Raw genomic sequence first — 22,112 nt, 5'->3', positions numbered from 1 at the left:
TCTCACATAGCTTAAGAACTGTGGCTTTCAGTAGCCCACATTGGAGGCAGACTGGATGGATTTATCCAAAGTTAGGTGTTAGCAAAGCCGAAGGGGCAAGATAAAAAGAGAATGGAAACATTAATTAAGGCTGCCATGAGAAAGTAGCTTAAGGTACTAATTAATGGAGGGGAAACTGGTGAGGAAAGGAACCAAGTAAGGGGGTTAACTGAGAGAAGACGGAGGGAGGACTATTGTAATAGAGCTATTTGATGCTATCCCTCATCTCCACCCTTACCCATCTCATTCAAACTCCCAGAAGAAGGGCCCAGAAATTTTGAAAAACAAGCCCCTGGGTAAATCTGATGTATACTTGTAAATAAGAACCACTGGAATTGAAGAACTGATGAGTTTTATTTTTTTTAAGCAAGTATATTGAACATCATAGGAAATTGTGGTCATTACCCCTTTTTTGGCACTTAAAATTTAAAGGTTAAAATTGAGGAGGCAAATATCACCTCACCCCAGTCAGAATGGCGATCATCAACAAGACAAATAGTAACAAATGTTGGAGAGGCTGTGGAGAAAAAGGAACCCTCATACACTGTTGGTGGGAATGCAGACTGGTGCAGCCGTTATGGAAGGCAGTGTGGAGGTTCCTCAAAAAATTAGGAATAGAATTGCCATATGACCCAGCAATCCCTCTCCTGGGTATCTACCCAAAAAATCTGAAAACATTTATACATAAAGACACGTGTGCTCCAATGTTCATTGCAGCTTTGTTTACGGTGGCCAAGACATGGAAACAACCAAAATGTCCTTCAATAGATGAATGGATAAAGAAGTTGTGGTATATATACACAATGGAATACTATTCGGCAGTAAGAAAAGATGATATAGGAACATTTGTGACAACATGGATGGATCTTGAGAGACTAATGCTGAGCGAAACAAGTCAGACAGAAAAAGCAGAGAACCATGTGATTTCACTGATATGTGGTATATAAACCAAAAAACAACCAAAGAACAAGACAAACAAATGAGAAACAGAAACTCATAGACACAGACAATAGTTTAGTGGTTGCCAGAGGGTAAGGGGGTTGGGGGGTGGGAGATGAGGGTAAGGGGGATCAAATATATGGTGATGGAAGGAGAACTGACTCTGGGTGATGAACACACAATGGGATTTATAGATGATGTAATACAGAATTGTACACCTGAAATCTATGTAATTTTACTAACAATTGTCACCCCAATAAATTTAATAAAATAAAATTTTAAAAAAAAAAATTGAGGAGGCAAGGCTTAAGGTATAGCTTTTGAAGGGGTTGCTTAACTGAAAAAATAATAACAGCATATATTATTAAATAGATACATAATTAAATACTAATAATCTTAATAGATAACATTTATAGACTGCTTACTATGTGCCAGGTATTTGTAATTAATAACAGAAAATAATTTACATTATTTTCTTATTTAATCTTCACAAAATCCCAAATGTGCAGCTACCATTACCCCCAATTTACAATTGAGGAAATGAGACACAAAAGGGTAAGCAGTATTTTCCAAGTTACATTGTAGTTAGGAAGTAGGGGAACTGGGATTCAAAAGCCCCGTATCATGCTGTCACTGCTGGCACGCTGCAGGTCGGAGAACTTGGCAGGCATGAACTTGGATGAGTTGCTCACACAGCCCTTGAAGTTGCCCATGATTCTGCCAAGAAATGGGGTGGACAAGCCAAGTCCCAAAGTCCTGAACAAAAAAGGTTGGTGGACAAGTGCAATAAGGAAGGGTACACAAGTGTATGGCCAAAGAATCAAGTGGTTTTTGCATGACAGTTGAATAATAACCAAGTTTAAAGAAGCACGGAGTAGCGAAGAAAGAAGTCAACGCTGTCTTTGGGCCCAGGATGCAGGCATCTTAAATTTAACATGCTCAATACAGAACCAGCTCTTTACCCTAGTCTTCTCCATCCAACAAAGGGCACGGTCATTCACCCGGTCAACTCCAGACAAAACCTAAGACTACCTCTGATTGCTCCCTTTCCTTAGTTCTCCACTTTCACTCCATTTTTAACTCCCGTGGACTGGCCCTCCGACGCTCAGCCTGCATCCCGTGTCTCTCCTTCATTACTGCCACTCTCGTCCAGGCAGCCAACAACTCTTTCTTGCGCGTCCAGTGACCTCCTAACGAGTCTTCTTGCTTCCACTCTAGCCACCTGCTAGCAAGCTTCAGAAATAGTTTCCAATTCCAAATACCAATAAAATCAAAATCACCCCTGAGTGCAAAGCATGAATTAAGAGCAGGAAAGGCAACGGTAATAACCAGTAATTAACTGGTATTTAAAAACAAAAAACAAAAATGCACAAAATAAAACAAAAGCTAACTTGTAGATACAGAGAACAGAGGGTGAAGGGGTCACCCGTATGGCAATGGATGGTAACCAGACTTTGGGGGTGACCACTTTGCAGTGTATGCAGACATATGCCCTGGAGTAAGCCTGAGACTGAACTGTGCATCGGCGGTTATTCGCCATTTTCAGCTCTAACGTGCCTATTACTATGTCAGCATCTCGCTGGGCCTTATGATTTCAGTGTTTTAAAAGGTACATTTTCTTCCATAGAAAACCTAAACTTTTCAATTGATGTAATATGATTCCCGCCATCAAGTTTGCTCACTTGTTAGGATTAAAGACAAATTGGAGAATAATGCATTACACATGAAAATATGTATCACAGAGGTAGGGAAAGAAGAAATCATTGTGAGCTAGGAGACCAAAGACATGGGGGCACGTGGCCTGGATAGAGACCTTCTGGAACAGACAGTCCTGGAAAGAATGAGAAATAAGGTTAAAACTCTAAATACAAGCCCAGATAACAGAGGTACTTTAGAAAACCGGATACTAGAATTTAGGCCAGGAAGTACAAAATTCCTTTTGTGTTACCAGGCAGGTGACAGAAGTGAGGGAAGTGGGTTTCCTACGTGACAGTAGGGAGCAGCTGAACCGTGTTAAAATAGAGTGCGTGCCCCACCTCAAAGAGCAGCGACTAATCACCTCCAATCTCTTGCTGGTATCTGGGAACGTGGACCCAGGTTACCAGACCCACCGATTTTTTAAGAATAATTGGAAATGTGCGAGTTTTTATGAAAGCAATATAAGGAGGAGATTAACAACGGAGGAAGGTTCCTGAGCAAGCAAGAAGGAATGGAATCCAAACAAAGGGACTGGCTCTCGATAGAAAGGACATCCTGCACTGTGACAGGAAGAATAAAGGAAAGGAGAAGCAAAGGACACGGCTGAAGAAGCAGGCTTGGGCCAAGCTACTAGAGCACCAGAATCCTGCATATTACCTTATAAACCACAGGAAGCCAGGAGGTAAAAGGAACTGACAGTACGTGGGATGGACGGCTGGGCTGGGCTGTGGGGATGAGGGAGAACTGCTGTTTGTTATCTGGGAGGGTATGTTTTTAAAAGACAAGAATGCCTTTAGTATCTTTATAGCCTAGAAGTCAAGAGCAAAGATAGAAGGCAATAGTAATTAGTGAGGTGAAACTAGAGAGATGGTATATCAGCTTTGGGTATCTACAGATGAATGAGGGTGTGAAGAAACTGGGGGAGGAGAATAGAGAAAAGAGGATGAGTCTCCAGATCACAGTCCCAGGCCACCAACCAAACCCATGGCAATGTGGGCAATGAGAGGAGTTAAAACCTGACCTAGGAAAGACAACTGCTCAGAAAGTTATCATGAACGTAGATATTAAGTGAAGCCAAGCGAGACAAAGTTGGGGATGTCCCTTAAAATGAAAGAGCAGAAAGCATTCAGCCAAATGCCCAAGGGGTCTTAAGCAAAGAAATTCATAGTTGCAGCTAAAATAGGCTCTGGTTTGAGGCTTGACCATATTCCCAAACTTCCAAATCTAGGATAGTAAAAAAAAAAAAAAGTGCTAAGAATATAATCAAATGAGAAACTAATAAATTGTATTACACAGTAAATTGTCCTACTTCGAAGAGCTTTCATTCATATTCTCTCCATTGCTAACGCAGCACTATAAGGCACAGAAGTGAGATATTCGTCTTACTGAAAGCTCAAGATCAGAGGAGACATTGTGCAAGGTAATACTGTAAATAAGCACCACAAATCTGACTGAAATCCTGGTCTGTTGACCCCTGAAGCCAAAGCATAGACAGCCCCTGTCTGATTAGATTACCAACTATTACCTAGAAGGAAAGTGTGCTATGTTTTAGGGCCTAATGAAAACAGTGTGGGCTTCAGAGCAGGAGACTTTCATTCAAAGGCCAGCTGTCCCGTGCTAACTCTGTCACCCACCAAAGCTCTATCACCCAAATGACCTGACTTTCACAAGTCTTCATTTTCTTACTTGTACAATGGCGTTGATATTCCTTCTCTGAGGACTGTTTTCAGTATTGAGTAAGAAGCCACATGGAAGCACTTGCTAAAAGGCCTGGCACATCACGTACTCAATTGAGGTAAGTTGCTCTTCTCACTGGAGGCATTATTGGTTGTCTATGGTTCGCACAGAAGTTAGTCTACTTGCTGCAGAATTAACTAAAAAGGGTTAGGAGAGGCTTTTATTTTCTTTTAACAGTAAGTCTTATCAGAAAATAAATAGTTCTTGAAGGAATCAGAGAAATTAATTCAGAAAGCAGACTATAAATTAAAAGTATTTAAGGTCATAAGAACATGGTTTCAAGGATGGTATAATATTAATAGGATGATGAACGTAAGAACATGAGACAAGAGGTGAGAATAAAGATACTCCATAATTAGAATGCACTGTAGGTGAAACCGTCTTCTCACTGAGCATGGAGATCAAACCTAGAGGTCATGGGGTCCATATAGGAACTTCAAAGAGCTGTGAACCCCTTGAAACTTTGTAAAACTGTCAGCATGTGCAAAGGTCCGTGGTAAGCCCCCAAATGTGATATCCGTGTCAAATCCCTGGAACCTGTGAATGTTACTTCATATGGAAAAAGATGTGATTAAATTAAGGATCCTGAGAGGAGGAGCTTATTCTGAATGATCCACTAGGGCCCTAAGTCAATGCCAAATGTCCTTATGAGAGACACAGAGAATAAGCGTAGAGCAGGGGACGATGTGAACCTGGGGGCAGATGGAGTGACACAGGCACAAACCCAGGAACGCCAATGGCTACCAGAAGCTGGCAGAGGCAGGAAGCTCCCTCTAAAGCCTCCTGGGACCACAGCCCTGCTGACACCTTGACTTGAACTTCTAGCCTCCAGAAATGTGAGAGAACACGTTTCTGTTGTTTTAAGTACTTCTGTAGTAATTTGTTACAGCCACCATAGGAAATTACACAAGTACACTTTCCTGAGGGGAAGGCCCGTAACTTTCATCAGATTCTCAAAAGAGGTCCTGTCCTTATGAACCCCGAAAGGTAAAGAACTACCATTGTAGAACATAAAGCAAAACTGTCTATAAGCAAAGGAACTAGAAATTGTTTAAAAAACCTGCAGAACAAGTCGTTACTTGGATAAGGTCCCACAGTTAGTAAATGTTAAAATATGAAAATAATAAGCTGTCTTCTGACATCTAATCCAAAATTCACTGCCTTATCTCTTGGAGTTCAACCCTATGAATGCATTAAAGGACAGTGATTCCCAATCACCTAAATAGCTTGTTAAAAATATAAGTTCCCAGGCTCCATCTGGATGAATCGCCAGGGTAGAAGAATTCATATATATATATTTAAAGCTCCTCTGATAATTCAGATGCGCAGACAAATTTGAGAACGACTACTATAAGGCAGGGGTCAGTAAACTTTTTCTATAAAGGGTCAAATAGTAAAAATTTTAGGCCATGCATGCCAAAAGGCAAACTTGAAGACATTTACATACTATAACTATTTACATAAAATTTGTTTTCCAACAAATTTCCACAAATTTTTTATTGACAAAATTCAAAATATAAAAATAGTTGAATACAGTAGTTTCCCCCTCATCCATGGGGGATACATTCCAAGATCCAAACTCTCTCTATAGACTATGTTTCTTCCTATACATACATAAGTATGATAAAGCTTAATTTATAAATTAGGCACAGTAAGAGATTAACAATAACTAATAATAAAATAGAAAATTATAACAATATACTGCAATAAAAGCTATGTGAATATCTTTGGGGCCATTTATTAAGTAAAATCAGGATGATCTGAAAACAAACAGTATGACAGGACAACGGTGAATCCGAAACTGAGATGGCTCAGTGACCAACTGGCAGGTGGCATTTACAGTTTGGACGCGCTGGACAAAGGGATGACGTACACCCAAAAGGGATAGAGCGGGAAGGTGCAAGATTTCATCACATTACCTAGAATAGTGTGCAACTGAAAACTTATGAACTAGTTATTTCTGGAATTTTCCATTTAATATTTTCAGATTGCGGTTGACAGCGAGTACCTGAAACCACGGAAGCAAAACCATGGAGAAGGGAGAACCAGTGTACAACTTTTTGCAATGAACATCTACTAAGGAGATGAATGGAATTCTTTCCTGGGAGAGGTGACATTTCACTTAATTGGGATTCAAAGTTAGTGTTTCCCATCACCAGGTCGATGGAAAATGGTGATCTGTAAGAACCCCCCCGAGCTGGAGAGGATTTACAGAACAAACAGGCAGTGGGCTGGATTTGGCCCAAGGGCAGTAGCCTGCCAAGCACAGCAGAAAGGTATAAACGGAAACCACAACTCCTGCCCTTAAGCAACTGACAAGTTAGTTAAAGAGACAGGAACAGCAAAGGTGAACAAAAGGGAAAAATAGTGAAATTCTGAAGGTGTTATGCAGTAGTAAAGCACCAAGTCCTAACCATTTCAAGTAGGAAGAGCCTTTTTAATGTCCGAATATGTGATAGGTATCTATGATAGTGGTTCTTTTAGCGTTGAATGAAAATAGCCATAACAAAAAGCAACTATAAAGTCTATAATGCTTTTAAGGGATTTCTTAGTCATCAAAACAGCAGCTACATATATTGAAAAATATTAACACATATCTACAAGACATTATTTATTCATCTACAGATGGTTCCTAACAATATGTGTATAGATTCTTGACCCCTGAGAGAACTCTGAAGCACTACTGGAAATCTCAGCCCAAATGTTAGGAACATGGTAAAGAGCAAATGCCAAAGAGGTTCAGCAAGGAAAGAACGGAAACTGAAGGAGTGGGGAAGGATGCCAGTGGGTCAGCTAAGTAGGCAGAGATTTTCAAAGAAATGGAAGAAGAGATCTTAGAGAGAAGAAGAATAGCAGTGAGAAAATGCAGAGGGACTGAGGGGGAGCAGTCTTACTAAATAAGAGCTCAGAACAGAACCAAAAATTGGAGGCGCTGCCCCACTGCCTGCCTCGCTACGAGAGCCAACATGAAGTGCCTTCCATGTATCATGCCCTGATAAATGTTCTATCATTCAATCTTCTCTAAGAATAGTTTTCCTATTTAAATACATTAACCATGTAAGTACGTGACCCCGGTTTCATCAGGTACAACTCTAAGTGGGTCAAAATCTACTTTTCCACCTTAAAAATAAAAAAATGAAAAATCCCGCTCTTGACCCGATTTCTCTCCTGCAACTATAACCCTCTACTCTTTCAGAGCCAAACTGATATGGGAGAGCCCCCTCACTATAGAAATTTTAAGTTTCCTTTTCCCTAGTTTCTTAGCTCCTTAGCCCCGGGCTTTGATTATTCTTCTAATCAGTTTCTCAATCCTAGACTAAAGATTGCTCCAGCCTGAATACTTCCCAACCTCCCCGAAGCCATTCGCCATTTCGGGACCTAATTCTTGGATAATTCCATCCCAGAGACTAAATAAGTTTTAACATTCCCCCAGGCCATTATACTTGTGGATTGTAATCATTGAACCCAAAATTCTTTCCATCCCATTCTGGGCCCAGCTCCTGGACAATTGACGCCACCTGAATGACTGGTTGAATGGCCACAGGCTCTATAGAGCCAGCAGATTTATTAATTAAAGTCTGTTTTTCCTCATTTAGGGGCCTGGGGATACAGAGGACACCCCAGCAACATTGCTAGTCGCAACCAAAGAAGCCAATGCAGTCTTCCAGGCGGATCTTGAACCCTTTCCTCTCATCTAAGATCAGATAGGGCGAGAGTTCCATGAATCCCCCAATAGGTAGGGACAGCTCTACACCCCTGCCCAGCAGGAAGCAGATACAGAAGAGCAGACCTCCTGTCCCTCAACTTCCCAGAGACATTTTATGGGGATCACATCTCTCAAGGGGAAAACAAGGCAGGCAGTTAGAGCTAGGCATCGGGTCTCTCTGCATTCCTGCATAATTCACAGAATGCGACCGCCAAGAAGCTCTCCCCTCTATCTACCCCTATGAGGAAACAAATGGGTACAAAATACCAGACTGGATTAGACCAGTCACTCACACCTGCGCAGTAAAGGCCACAATGACCTTCATTTCAGCTGGGCCTTATCATACCATCATTATAATATCATGCATACGCCTGGAAGTTCATTAATATAACAGACTGAATTCTGGGAAGGAACATGTTCAGTCTAAAAAGATGAGGTAATAGCCTCTTGTCAATCACAGGTGTCAATCCAGTCGTCCCATACCTGGAAAGGTACAGCCCATTTTAGAGAGAAAAGGATTAAAAACTCCAAGTCCTCGCCAGTCTGGGCCTTTGAGCCTTTTGAGCCTCTTCTTTTGCTCCCGCTCCAAACTCTTTGGAGTGTACTTTTTCTCCTAATAATGCCACCGTGGGCCCTTGAGCCATTGTCTGCTGCTCAGGTCCGCTCCTATTTCTTTGGAGTATATTATCTCTTCTAATAAACTGCTTGTTCACTACTTTACCTCAGCATCTCATTCAATTCTTTGCTCAAGATGCCAAAAACCTGGACACTGCACCGAGAAGGGCCTACTCGCTGGTAACAAAACTTCTGGAAAGTCATACATCCATGTTTGCATTTTATCTCCTCCCAGTTATCATTATCTCCAACCCACTTCGATCTAGTTTCCACTGCTACCACCTCGATGAAGCTGCTCTTGCCAAATGCAATGAAAGAATAAATCAGTTCGCATCTAACATATAAACTCTGAGCAGCATTCCTCAGGCCCCTGCCTTACACACTGTGACTTCTGACACCACACTCGTTGGCATCCTTCTCTCCACAACTTCTAACTGTTGGCATTCTCGGAGTTTGTCCCGGGCCTCTGATCACTCAGTACTTAACATCTCGCTAGCTGATTTCATCCATCTCCAATGGCTTTAAACACCATTGGTAATTTACCGCTCTTCTGAGTTCCAGATGGCCTGTCCATGAGCATATATTTACTTCAGAGCTCCACTTGGATACTTCTCACCTATCCTATGCTAAATTTTTATCTTTCTTCTCAATGTTGCTCCTTCTCTGAGCTTCCCTAAACACCCAGCAGCTCATACCAGAAATGTTATGCTCATCTCTGTCACCTGCCCTTCTATTGCATCCTCTACGTCCAATCTCTCGGCAAGTCCTGACAATTTTCCTCCTATAAAAACTCTCCAATTAGTTCACTTCTTTCCATCTCCACTGCCATCACCCCGAGACCAAGCAACTATTACTCAGCTGGATAAGGTGAGGGTCTGCCAGAGGGTATCCCCTGCACACTCTCCGTTCTCTCTGATCCATTTCCACACAGCTAGTAGAGTATAGAATTACAAATATGAATCTGATTTCACCATCCCCTTACTTAAAATCCTAGAATAGTTTCCTCTCTGGATAAATTTCAAAATCCTAATAGGCACTACGAGGCCTCCAAGGATTTGGCCTCATCAACTCCCCACCACGACCACCCCTACTCCTCTCCTGTCATTCACTCCCTATTGCAGCCAATCTGGCCTTCCCTTTGTTCCTCAAACATGACAAACACTTTTCATCCCCTGTACATGCCACAGCTCCCCCAGCACCACCGGGCCACCTCCTACTTATTCCTCAGGTCTCAGTCTCAATACCACTTTCTCAAGGAGGCCATTCTTCCCTGACACCACTCACCTCCAGAGGAAGCCCCTGTTCCTTACTCTCACAGCCTCTATGCTTGTTCTTTGCAGCCCTTCTCACAGTTGTGATTGCGTGGTTCTCACGTGAGTCCTGTTGTCTCCCCACACAAAATAGTCAACTGCAGAAGAAGAGGAGCTGTGCTGTTTTATTTGCCACTGTTCTCCCACCACCAGCACAGGGCCTGACACAGCAGACACTCAAATATTTCTTATTAGGATAGACGACTGAATCAATCAGAAGACAGTTAAACATAAATTGCTTCAAAGCATTTCATATTTTATAAATATAAAATTTATATTTAGTTAGTATTTTAGTTACACTATGGCTTAAATAACCATAAATTATTATTTATTGATTAAAACAAAAACTGAATTGAGCTGTACTATTAGCTAAGCTTGAGTATCCTCAAATGTTTCTAAAGCTATTCATAAGTTAGCTTTTATTCATTTAGACATATCTTTCCCCAAAAGGTCATCTTGGTTGTTTTCCTAGGCATTAATATAATAATAGTACTTATTTATAGAATACCAAACACCATGCTATTCACTTTACATTTAAGCTTCACAAGAAATAAATATCAAAACCTCCATTTTTATAGATGATGAAACTGAGGTTCAAAGACGTTAAGTAACAAGCTCAAAGTCGCACAACTACTAGTGGTGGTGGCAGGACCCAAACTCATACTAATTCAGAAGTCATTTGTTTTTTGTTTTTTAGTACATCATGCTTTCTCTAATATCGTACTTATTTACCAATATCTATTCTTTGCTAAAAATACAACAGCCATACACAAGTATCTCAGGTTTAAAATGGCTTTAAAAGACAATTTCAGTTTTAAAATGCCTACTTCAGTCTCTCTCATACAAAAACCAATTCTATCCCACCCATAAAAAATAGCCTGCAATTCTCATTCAAAATGACACCCTTGTTCCTTATCCATGTAATCTATACTTTTTTCTACAAAATTTAGCTTCCAGTTAATTTTCTTCTCTGCAAGGACCTCACTCAATTAACTTTTTAAAATGGAACCATCACATTAGGGGAAAATGTGCATATTGAGCTCCATTTTTCAGAAAACATTTTGCAGATCCATTCTGGACACACAGTTCATAGTAAACTTAACTATTCCCAAAACCATCCATCAAAATAAAAACTACGCCAAAAATCCTTTTGATAGGAATTAATCTAAATCACACACTCTAGCACAGTATTTTACAAATAACTTTGCTAACTGGCAATAGGGAGTCAATAAATATTTGATTGATCAGTCATCAAAATACTTCTACAACTAATGTTTCCTTGAGCAAGCAAACAGTAAATAAATATTTTATTCTTAATAACAAGACTTCTAACAATTTTCAGTGAAACACATAACTAGTAAGCATTTCTTCAACACAGAGGTAGGAAGGGGTCATTTAACCCAATTATGAATATTAATTCTTGAAAAACACTATTCATGTCTAACCCCTATGTTGTATACCTGAAACTAATAATATTGAATGCCAACTGTAATTGAAAAAAAAAAAAACATTATTTGCCTTGAAACTTTAAAATTCAAGACAGTGTTAAATTAGGATTTCTGATTCGTGAACTTATTATTATTATTGAAGTCATAATACATAAAAAGAATTGTGACTTTTTAAACAATTAAATACAAATATACTTAACACTCAAAACTTATCACAAAACTATAGTAATAAAGACAGTGTGGTACTCGCATAAGGAGAGACATACACATCAATGGAAAGAATTGAGAGTCCAGAAATAAACCCATATGGCCAAATGATTTTCAACGAGGGTGCAAAGATCATTTAATGTGGAAAGAATAGTTTTTTCAATAAACAATGCTAGGACAACTGGATACCCACATGCAAAAGAATGAAGTTTGGACTCCTAACCTATACCATATAGAAAAATGGACCAAAGACCTACATATAAAAGTTAAACTCTAAAAAGAAAACATAGGTGTAAATCTTCATGACCTTGGATTAGGCAATGGTTTCTAAGATGTGACAGCAAAAGCGCAAGCAACCAATGAAAAAATAGGGTGTAGAATACAGAATATAGAAAAGAATCTTCGAACTCAACAATAAAAAGACAACCCAACTTCATGGGCAAAGGATTTGAATAGACATTTCTCCAAAGACATACAAATGGCTAATAAACACAAGAAAAGATGCTCAACATCATTAGTCACTAGGAAAATGCACATCTAAACTGCAATTAGCTACCACTTCACATCCACTAGGATGGCCGAATTAAAACAAAAGAGCGACAACAAAACCCCAGAAAAGAGTAAGTATTAGTGAAGATGTGGAGAAATTGGAACTCTTCTGCATTGCGGGTGGGAATGTACAATGGGACAGCTGCTATGGACAACAGTTTGGCAGTTCCTTAAGAAGTTAAACATAGAATTATCATATGACCCAGCAATTTGACTCCGAAGTCCAAGAGAATTAAAAACGTATGTTCACACAGAAACTTGTACATAAATGTTCATAGCAGAATTATTCACAATAGCCAAAATATGAAAACAAACCAAATGTTCATCAGCTAATGAATGTATAAACAAGGTGTGGTCTATCCATACAACGGAATACTATTCAGTCATACAAAGGAATGAAGTACTGACACGTTACAATATAGACAAACGTCAAAAACATTATGCTAAGTGAAAGAAACCAGACAGAAAAGACCCATATACGATTCCGTTTATATGAAATGTCTAGAATAGGCAAATAGATTAATGGCTGCCAGGGTTGAAGGGAAAAAGAAATGGGTAGTGACTGCTTATGGGTTTGTGGTTTCTTTTGGGGGTGAGGAAATGTTCTGGAACTAGTCAGTGGGGATGTTTGTACAATCTTGTGACTTACGAATATACTAAAAACCACTGGATTGTACATTTTAATATGGTAAATTTTATGGTATGTGAATTATAGCTCTATTTAAATATATATAAATTCTTAACACTAAAGCTATACTGATCATAGCTTAGTCTTTTGATGATTCAGAAACTTTTTGATGTATTTAAATTTACAGATTTTTTTCCCCTTAAAGTGTCAAATAATGCTAACTTCTAATTAATTGCATATGCAAAATGTATCTTACTCATATGATTCATAATATTTCTTAAAGTTTAATGAGATAAAAAATGTTTAGGAAAGGTAATTTGCTAGCAAAACTTGAAAAGCTCTATTAAGACTTAAGAAAAAGCATAACCTTATAACTAAAATTTAGGCATGCTTTTGAAAATACTATTTTTAAATTATTTGTACTACAATTTAAAGGAACAGAAATCAACTAGACTTGCTGTATCTTTCATATTTAAAAATATGAAAAGCAAAGAGAAATAACTAATTTTTAATAACCTAGATTTTACATGATTTTGTTCATAAAAAGAAATGAGACGTTCTACTAATTAATCAGTGCACAAAGAGGAAACATTTCACTAGGTTAGTAATATGGTACATGAAACTTGAAAAACCTTATGACCACAGTTCTTACTAATGGCACTTCATTTTTCAGTTCCCATCACATGCCTCTCCTACATGAATCAGTCATTGAGGCCACTAAGAAATTTTCAGTTTTTAGTGGTAGAATTCATTACTGTATAGGCACTATGGCTTATAAATGCAAAACTATTACATGCCTAAAAGGAATAGACTACTAATTGTTATTTGAATTCTTTTTTTAATGGATATCACCTAAGCCTCTGGGGCCCAGGCAGGTAATGTAAGTGAGCAAAGCAGAACCAGGTAAGACAAGGAAGAAGTGGGATCTTGGGTGAACTGGAGAGCAAGGGCACCAAACGATGGAGGCAGACATCACTTACCTCCAGCAAATTGGTGCAGAGGGAAATGAGGGCCCAGCATGGCAAGAGTTCTTATTTTTAAGAGCCGGAAATCTTGGCTTTATTTTTTATGTTTTGTGAAATCTCCCTAATTTTGAAATGTTGGCAACTAATTTTTTAAAAAGTTGGGATAGTATAAAGGCCAAATAAAGCACGTAAGCTTGTGAATATGGCCACTAGTATGCAAACTCTAAAAAGAAACTCTTGAAACTAGTTTATAACAAATAAGCTATAAATATACTACATTATATATAGTTACATTATATATAACATATTCTATATATATACTTTATATATATAAATGGATGTGTTATACACACACACACACACACACAAATACATTTATCGAAGTTTGCGGGGCACTAGACCCTAGAGAGCAGTATTAATACCGTTAGGACATTTCATTTATATTCCTTACTGAAGTATCAAAGGTAACTCAATTCTTCCATTCATTTTGGTGACATTTTCTTACTGTAGCCAAGTGGAAATAGAGTGGATGTGTTAACTATACTCCACTGATAAGATAAGTAGTTCAAGAATCAAAACAGTCTGGGAATCACCAGGAGGAAAAAAAAAAAAAAAGTTGAGGAGGCTATTTCTTGCTTTTGGACAGACCTTAAAAAAAACTGTTTAGGAGGTAAACTGGCCTCCATTTTATAATAATCAACTGGTAGGTAGTACAGTAGAATGCTGACAGAGCTATCTGAATTACAATTATTAATACATAGTTGAATAAAAATCTTTTGTTGCATTTTCTGGTATGAACACGGTAAAGTTATAGACATAAATCTTCCTGGATAATACACAGCAACAAAGAGAAAGAGAAAAACCTCACAAAACTCCTTTTTCAGCAAACCTAAGAGAAAACAAAAAATATAAAACTCCAAAATACATGAGATCAGGGCTGAGATCAAACAAGGATAATATCAGACAGAATCTATGTTGGCAGTAGAGAGTAGAGATAAAGGTGTGACATGTAATATGAGATCGAGATGGAAGGTGTGACATGCTTTCTGGCACATCTCAGAAAGCAACAGCAAAAATGCACTTCCTCAAAGAAAGGAGTTTATATTGGTATGCTGGGGCTATGTCCCTCCAGTCACAGCTACAAAGTGGTGGGAAGTCTAGCATCGGTGTCAAAAAGCCTTTTAGACTAAGTCTGGTTTGGAGAAACTGAGGACTTGTTGCGATACAGAGAAACACAGCCAGGTACCATATGTAAAAAAGACTCTCGGGGAGGCAAAAATCTGGAAATCGACCCTGACCCCACCCACACCTCCTACAAATAACTGACAGAGGAAAATCCAATTCATTAAATTACAGGGAATAAAAAGGTAGCTGGCACAACATTGACTTAGAGATACTATAAGAAAAATGGTAGAAATGAGTAGCATAATGTACCAAGTGTCAAAGAATGCTTACTAGAAAAATATTACAATAAAGATGAAAGTTGTAACTAAATATTCTTGCATGAATCTAAGAAAATCAATGAAGTCACCATCACTAGGAAGAAGATTACAAAGCATATATATATAAGAACTTAAGAAAGAAATGTGTACACAACAGGAATAGATAAAACACACACTGGCAGAACTCAGGAAAGAAACAGAAGAATAAACAAAACCACAAGAGAAATGAAGAAGAAACTGAAAGGAGAACAAATAGAAGAAACATTGCAAAAGACATAATAAGAGACATTAAAGACAGAAACAAACAAATGGAAAGTGTTTAAAAGGATTAAAGAGAAAATGATTGCAAGAGGGAGGGAGGGAGAGAGAGGGGGAGAGAGTGAGGGTGGGAGAGAGAGAGAGAGAGAGATACTCGTACAAAGGGATATCCAATGCACACACATTTAGAATCACCAAAAAACAAAACAACACAAAAACCCCACCATAATCAAAGTAAATATTTACAGATATAAAGAAAACTTCTCTGAAATAAAAATAGATTTGAATCTACATTATTAAAAGGGCACACATGTGCTATCATGTCCTACACCACCATATCCTTGTAAAGTTACTAAATATTAGAGAGAAAGAGAAAATCCTTTGGGTAGACAGGCAAAAAAAAAAGATCATATGATAAATAATGGAGAAAAAACTCAAGCTGACTTCACACATCTCCACAGCAACATTTAATGCCAAATGACATTTTTACAACATGTACAAGAAAGAAAAAGCAAAGGATTTTATTACCTGCTAAGCTATCCTTCAAGTATAAAGCAACATAAAGAAGTTGTAAACATGCTGTAAGAATAATATTCTCATGTTGTTCTCATGATTCCTTATTGAGAAACTACTAGAGGATAAACTTCAGCTAACCATAGGATGACTGGAAAAAATTTCAGCAGAAGTGCTTGGGTGAGCACTATATATATTTAACTGAAGAAATAAGATTAAAACAGAAGGAGACAAGGGTGATAAAATAGGACATAATTATAGGCCTTAATAAAATATCAAAGCAAATAATAAAAATTGGGAGAAAGTGCGCAGGAAGAATAATGAGCTTACTGATTACCTTGAGATAATAGCTGGGAATAAACGGATAGCCTTAAAAGCTCACAAAGCAAGTAGAAGAGGTATAAGCATACATAAAAGTACAAATGCGAACATTACTGTCAATAAACACTATTGACTAAAATTGAGTGATGGAGAAAAGAGAAAAATGGAGGATTTAAGAAGAATTTTACCTTTGTTCATAGAAAGACAACTTATAGTTACTTACTATCAATAGAGAACTAAGAATATCGTATAAAGTAACAGGAAGACAAAAATACAAGCCTTGCGAAATATCAGAACAAAAAAGCAAAGAAAAACAGACTACACAGTGAAAGACTTAAAATTTATGTATATAAAAACAGAAAACAGAAAATAAAATACAATGACCAGAGCACAGACAAAACATATCTAACGTGTCAGTAAATGTAAATAGATTCAACTCATATCAAAAGATTTTCAAATTGACTTATAAAGCAAAACCTAACTCTATGTTGATTATTAGAAACACATCTAAATCAAAATCATTTAAAAAGTTTAAAAACAACAGGACGGGCAAAGATATACTGGGCAAAGATATACTAGGCAAATGCAAACAAAAAGAAAGTAGGAATTGTTTTACCTGGTCTGATTCCAGAATCTGAAGTCTTAAATACTACAAACACTACAAATACTGCTTCCCGTGCTTCTGTAATGGTGCATGTGACTATGTGTGCATGAATGAATATACTTTATATATTTCCAAAAGAAAAGCTATTTAAAATAAATTACTCAATTATTTATGATCTTTGAAATAAGACTAGATATCAAATTTGCAGTACCACCAGACTGCTGAGTTTAAAGCATTTACTAATATTTAACTTTAATGATATAGTTTCCATATGAAAAATCAAAACAACGTACTGAATGAAAACTCCTCAGCTGGATTTATGTCAAGATTAGTTGTCGACCTAACATCATACAGTAACTCCTCACTTGGATGACAATCTACTGTCAAACACTCAAAAACTAAAATTCCAATTGAACTGCTGTTCTCTGTAAGAGTAGAGACTTAAGGAAGTAGGATTTTTATGAAATTTACAGTATACTAAAATACTTCCGTAGCAGCAACAGAATATTTTTAACCTCTTGCAGACATCCTAACTATGATATTGCTTTCAGGTGTTGGAGCTTTGGAAAGAGATTTCATGCCTCAGAAAGAACATGTGGGTAATAAAAATCAAGAAAAACTCTAGGAATATTATATAAAGATCAATAATAGCTCTTTAAATACAAAAATAAACCTGTAACGTCAACTCAGTTAATGCTTAAAGGGAAGTAACTGTGAAACCTCTGTGTTTCAATTTCAACATCAGTAACAAAAGGAGGGGTGATAATAATAAAATCAACCAGATAAGATTGTTGTGAGCATTAAACGACTAAAACACTTAGAATACAACTTGGCTTATATTTCAATAAATGTTAGCTAATATCATCACAAAGATATAAATTTCAACTGACACATTAAGTCTTTTAAATCTATTATAATTCTTGATGATAGTTAGCCCCACAGAGAAATAGTTCCCTACAGGAAAAAATAAAGGAATTTAAAGCATCTCCTTCCCTAACTTCCCTATTCCCTCTCTGCTACCACCTACTACTGATGGGAGAGCAGGGGCCCTTCCTCTTTTATCCCAGGTACATCTCCATGAGAGCATTATACCAGGATGTTTTCATTGTTGGTGCACTGTCTTCCCCACCAAGGCTGCTGCGAACTCCGTAAAGTCAGCAATTATGTCTTGTGCATCTCAGCCCCTCCAGGGTACCTGTACCCACACATAACAGAAGCTCAAGAAAGGTGTGTTAACAAATGTGGTACTATTGGATATGTATTTGTATGTGTGTGTGTGTGTGTGTGTATGTGTGTGTGTGTTTGTGCGTGTGTGTGTATGTTTTTGCGTGTGTGTCTGTGTGTGCATATGTACGTATGAGAAAAACATGATCCAGTTCAGAGTTTCTATTTTGTGGATTGCAATGCCCTTGATATCAGACCTTTCAGGAAGGTAAGTAGCTAAGGCACCTTAGCTGAGACCAAGAAAGAAAGAAGGGCTCATTCAAAAAATACTTTAGATGCTATGGAACACTCTGTGAGCATCAGGCAATGAACTTGTCTCTAGAGGAATAAAAGAAGACACATCTCTATCTGTAAAGAGCTCACAGCACAGTAGGCACAGAGCAGGTAAGGATTTCGCCCCCACGAGTGAGTAGATATGCTAAAGTTAAAGCTAGATCAAGACATCTGATTCCCAGAGTTGTAAATTGCAGTGCTCTTTCCACTAGAACAATGCCTTTCAAACACTGACAGGGCTCACAGTAAAAAACACATTCTGTAACACTACCCAGTATAGGTACCCACATTTCTGATCTTTTGTATTTAATTCTATTCTATCTCACTTTTTTAAAATGTTCATCTTGGCACACTAAATTAGTTTATGACAAAGGTAGGAAAATGCTGCACAGAAGATATCTTTTTAAAAAAATTTCTCTAGAATTTCAAGGTCAGATTTAATTCCTAGCACTTTTTCTCACACAATGAATTTGCATCCCAGTAAAAAACACTATCAAATAATCAAATAACCCACGAAGACTAACATAGAGCCATGACAGCTGTCACTTGGGGAGTGGGAGGAAGCTAAACCTAATCTCCATCAGCTTTCCCTAACGCCACCCAAGTGAATACCCAATCTAAGGGAAACAGCATTTGTTAAGCAAAATCAGTTTGGTGGCAGTTCCCTGTCACTCCAGCTCCCTTTCAGTTAGACTGTGGCCCCAAAGACTGCCATCCTACATAGAAATTCTGGCGCTCCCATTTACAATGAATACTTTTTTAAATGACTTTGTGTAAGAGACTTTAATTAAGTGTGTTTGTGCATGGAACAATGAATTTATTAAAATAAGTGAATGAAAATCAAAATAAACTATTTTAAATAAACATTTTTTTAAAAAAATCTCTCTGAAATTTGCCAATCTTCACTTAAATTGGAAGAAGGGACTGTACTGATTTATCCCAGCTCTGAATAAAGCGTGCAGAAGTAGATCATTAACTGAGCTAGAATCTCTCTTTTGGTGTGCCCTTGAAATATTAGAGCAAAGGCAATGTACAATTCTTCCTCAACGTAAGATGTTTCTGCAGCACTTCCCACTAAAGGAAATGTTCTCAGAGTTCTTTCAAGAAATGTGTTCCCACATGACGTAAAGAGCTGATAAATAGTAAGAAACCAACAGAAAGACCAGAAAACCCTTTCCATCTTCTGTGTCCACAGGCCATACTCCACCTCTGAGAATGCAAATTAAGTACAAGAATATTCATTCAAGTTCTCGGGCTTACTAGCCTCACTATTCTCCATTCTCATGAGGCCCATGTCTGAGATTAAAGGACTAAGTTTTGTGACATTTGCCTGAAATTAGAAGACAATTTTATAAAACTTGAATAAATCTTCCTGTCTTCCCTAAAAGAAATCTGTTTAGAACGATGTTTTTAAAAATATTCTTTTTATAAAGGTAAAATGCATTTTTCCTAAGAAAAAGGAGAAAGCCATACTTACTATTTATCAGCTCTGTCCAACAGAACTTTCTGTGATGATGGATGTGTTCTATGCCTATACTATCCAATAAAGTAGCCACTAGCCATCTAGTATAGAGCACTTGAAATGTGGTTGGTGTGACTGAGAAACTGAATTTTAAATTTTATTTCATTTTAATTAATTTAAATTTAAATAGCCACATAGACTAGAAACTACCATACGGGGCAGCGTAGGATAATTAACATAAGTTCTCAGCAGCAGAGCTGTGTAATTGACGTGTCTCGGACTGAATGGCACATTTCGAAAAAATGATATTCTACACCAATATTCACTTTCCAGCCTCCTAATTAATATTTAATTAATTAATACTTAAGGTTTCCTAGGAAGTGGCTTTTCAACAGAGTTTGGCAATTTTTATTCTAAAACATGAACAGATTAGATCTGCTGAGAACTCCTTTGGCAATGTTCAATTTTCCATCTGTGAAGCTTAAGCATAGAGAAAGGGAAAAAAAACCTTAAGCTCATCCTCCTGATACAAAGGGAAGAAATGAAACACATAAATCCATACAAAGGCTAATATAACCTCTTAGATGCTTTTATGGGTACATTTGCTCATCAACCCCTACTTCTTTAGATCCAGTGGTGGCTTTCAACAAAAGTCATTCACACATTTGTTTGAGCTCTTAACTGTGGTGTTATGATCAGACCATGACTAGACCCTCTGAAAGTATGCTACTTACAGGAATACCATGTAAAATAAACACACTAAAATATTCTATACTTGAATGAGATGAACTGATCACATGGTCAAAACGCAGTAGCCTAAAGAGAGCAGATGCTTCAGAGAGACTAAAATATGCAGGTCCTTGCCAAGACCACTTTCCAAGCAGGTGGCAAACGAAACTGTGCAGTTCTACAATCAACAGGGAAGAGAAGCCCCAAGAAAATATGCTTAAAAATACACTGCAGCCATGCTGTGGCCACAGATAACTAACTTTCACTTCAAGCAGTACTTATAATTGCACCCCTTATCATCTCAAGGTCAATGCCAAATTAATTTTTTCAGCTTCTCACTTTATATGCAAATATACCTCACACACACACACACGCAAGCACAAACATTTCGGTAATTTCATCGTGTTTAAGGAGAATGAATTTCTACAACTTGTATCTCCAAGTCCTATGAGCTCATTTAAAACAAGCAAACTTAAGTATACTGTACAAAGAACCAAGCCACTAGTACCACACAGCATATTTGGGGAAGCCCAAACAGAGCAAAGCAATTCTAAAACAGCAGTGCAATTCAGGTAAGAATTCTGCACCACAGATGAGAACTTCTTTTTGTCTACCACCACTACTGCTACCATGAGGGCCTAAAAAAGGACTAGAAGCGACTGTATCCAAAAATCACTGAGATATCAACAAGACCTACATGACAAGGCAGCAATGTGTACAGTACCCAGGGGCTTCCAGTCTTGCAGAATAATAAATGGCCTTGCCAGGAGAAAAGGCTTCAACTGAGAGCTCTCTGACCTAGCAAGTCTGTCAGACTCCGTAACACCTGGGTGCTGTCAGTCCTTTTCTGTGGACAGATAAAATCTGCAGATGCAGCCTGGACAAGAAAGAGGGAGACAGAGAATTTAAAATGGGGAACTGCCCTGCTGTTCCACCCTGAGTGCCCTCCTCACTCTTCCAAGCTGCGAACTAGACTCACTGACTGCAGCATCTACAGCACCGTCTCTAAGGAGCCTATCAGTTATAAAATTCTAGAATAAAAGTCTCAATATCTTAAGACAAGCGCTAGAAACCTCACTGCTTTTTTCATCATCCTAATTCTCAGGGGGAAAAAGTCAAACAAGTATAATACACAGTCCAGAATTTTCATAGCAGAGGCACAAGTTCTCAAAGCACATAAGGGTTCAAAACACAAAATAAACACTGCTTCTCATGTAGCCCTCTGAAAGTCCACTTTGGAATAGCCTTACTCCTGCTTCCCAAAACGCAATTTAAAGGGAGAAATAGCAATGTACTTAAAGACACTCAGAAGATAAAACAGCTTAACATGGATAAAACGTAATTTTTATATTTAATATTCTAATACAGATTTGAGATAAAAAGATTCCAGTAATCAAAAGAAACATACACAACAAAAAGGAAGGCCATTTTCAGCTTGGCTTAAA

At 37.9% G+C, this 22,112-nt stretch overlaps 1 protein-coding gene across 5 annotated transcripts in view; it reads right to left on the bottom strand.

Moving 5' to 3' along the window:
- LPGAT1 (lysophosphatidylglycerol acyltransferase 1) overlaps positions 1–22,112 on the bottom strand; it is a 99,831-nt gene that overhangs the window by 44,298 nt on the left and 33,421 nt on the right. The window lies entirely within an intron of this gene.

This window comes from Rhinolophus sinicus, chromosome 11, assembly GCF_057876585.1.
Source record: "Rhinolophus sinicus isolate RSI-liver-muscle chromosome 11, RSI-T2T, whole genome shotgun sequence".
In the NCBI taxonomy this organism is placed as follows: domain Eukaryota; kingdom Metazoa; phylum Chordata; class Mammalia; order Chiroptera; family Rhinolophidae; genus Rhinolophus; species Rhinolophus sinicus.
This window is presented reverse-complemented; position numbering and strand designations above follow the sequence as displayed.